Source organism: Nanorana parkeri, unplaced genomic scaffold (assembly GCF_000935625.1).
Source record: "Nanorana parkeri isolate BGI_ZX_2015 unplaced genomic scaffold, ASM93562v1 scaffold1689, whole genome shotgun sequence".
NCBI classification, from domain to species: Eukaryota; Metazoa; Chordata; class Amphibia; order Anura; family Dicroglossidae; genus Nanorana; species Nanorana parkeri.
In genome coordinates, this window is record NW_017307957.1 from 51,933 (window position 1) to 54,063 (window position 2,131).

The window sequence follows — 2,131 nt, forward strand, 5'->3', positions numbered from 1 at the left end:
GATGAAGGGTGGGGATAAAGGGTGGGTCTACGGGTGGGGGATGAAGGGTGGGTCTACGGCTAATGGATGTCAGATGGGCCAATAGGCAATGAAAGAAAAGCAGAAGAAGAAAGGCGGGTCTGCAGGCAGAGGATGAAAGGCGGGTCTGCAGGCAGAGGATGAAAGGCGGGTCTGCAGGCAGAAGATGAAAGTTGGGTCTATGAACTAAGGATACAAGGAGGTCCTAAGAGTAACAAGTGAAAGAAAGGCAGGTTTATGAGTGGAGTATTAAGGTGTGTTCATGGGTTGCGATCAAAGGTGGGTCTCTGGGCGAACCATGAAGGTATGGTCTATGGGCGGAGCATGAAGGTATAGTCTATTGGCGAAGCATGAAGGTATGATCTATGGGCGGAGCATGAAGGTATGGTCTATGGGCGAAACATGAAGGTATGGTCTATGGGCGGAGCATGAAGGTATGGTCTATGGGCGGAGCATGAAGGTATGGTCTATGGGCGGAGCATGAAGGTATGGTCTATGGGCGGAGCATGAAGGTATGGTCTATGGGCGAAACATGAAGGTATGGTCTATGGGCGGAGCATGAAGGTATGGTCTATGGGCGGAGCATGAAGGTATGGTCTATGGGCGAAACATGAAGGTATGGTCTATGGGCGGAGCATGAAGGTATGGTCTATGGGCGGAGCATGAAGGTATGGTCTATGGGCGGAGCATGAAGGTATGGTCTATGGGCGGAGCATGAAGGTATGGTCTATGGGCGGAGCATGAAGGTATGGTCTATGGGCGGAGCATGAAGGTATGGTCTATGGGCGGAGCATGAAGGTATGGTCTATGGGCGGAGCATGAAGGTATGGTCTCTGGGCGGAGCATGAAGGTATGGTCTATGGGCGGAGCATGAAGGTATGGTCTATGGGCGGAGCATGAAGGTATGGTCTCTGGGCGGAGCATGAAGGTATGGTCTATGGGCGGAGCATGAAGGTATGGTCTATGGGCGGAGCATGAAGGTATGGTCTCTGGGCGGAGCATGAAGGTATGGTCTATGGGCGGAGCATGAAGGTATGATCTCTGGGCGGAGCATGAAGGTATGGTCTATGGGCGGAGCATGAAGGTATGGTCTATGGGCGGAGCATGAAGGTATGGTCTATGGGCGGAGCATGAAGGTATGGTCTATGGGCGGAGCATGAAGGTATGGTCTATGGGCGGAGCATGAAGGTATGGTCTATGGGCGGAGCATGAAGGTATGGTCTATGGGCGGAGCATGAAGGTATGGTCTATGGGCGGAGCATGAAGGTATGGTCTATGGGCGAAACATGAAGGTATGGTCTATGGGCGAAGCATGAAGGTATGGTCTATGGGCGGAGCATGAAGGTATGGTCTATGGGCGGAGCATGAAGGTATGGTCTATGGGCGGAGCATGAAGGTATGGTCTATGGGCGGAGCATGAAGGTATGGTCTATGGGCGGAGCATGAAGGTATGGTCTATGGGCGGAGCATGAAGGTATGGTCTATGGGCGGAGCATGAAGGTATGGTCTATGGGCGGAGCATGAAGGTATGGTCTATGGGCGGAGCATGAAGGTATGGTCTATGGGCGAAACATGAAGGTATGGTCTATGGGCGAAACATGAAGGTATGATCTATGGGCGGAGCATGAAGGTATGGTCTATGGGCGAAACATGAAGGTATGGTCTATGGGCGGAGCATGAAGGTATGGTCTATGGGCGAAACATGAAGGTATGGTCTATGGGCGAAGCATGAAGGTATGATCTATGGGCGGAGCATGAAGGTATGGTCTATGGGCGGAACATGAAGGTAGGGTCTATGGGCGGAGGATGAAGGTAGGGTCTATGGGCGGAGCATGAAGGTATGATCTATGGGCGGAGCATGAAGGTATGGTCTATGGGCGGAGCAGGAAGGTATGGTCTCTGGGCGGAGCATGAAGATATGGTCTATGGGCAGAGCATGAAGGTATGGTCTATGGGCAGAGCATGAAGGTATGGTCTATGGGCGGAGCATGAAGGTATGGTCTCTGGGCGGAGCATGAAGGTATGGTCTATGGGCAGAGCATGAAGGTATGGTCTATGGGCAGAGCATGAAGGTATGGTCTATGGCCGGAGCATGAGGTTATGGCTTAGGGGG

General features: G+C 52.4%; 1 protein-coding gene across 1 annotated transcript in view; it reads right to left on the reverse strand.

Moving 5' to 3' along the window:
- The window catches only part of LOC108799309 (connector enhancer of kinase suppressor of ras 2-like), a gene marked incomplete at its 3' end in the record, with an annotated part of 301,637 nt that overhangs the window by 51,699 nt on the left and 247,807 nt on the right, over window positions 1-2,131 (reverse strand). The gene's annotated exons all lie outside the window — the stretch shown is intronic.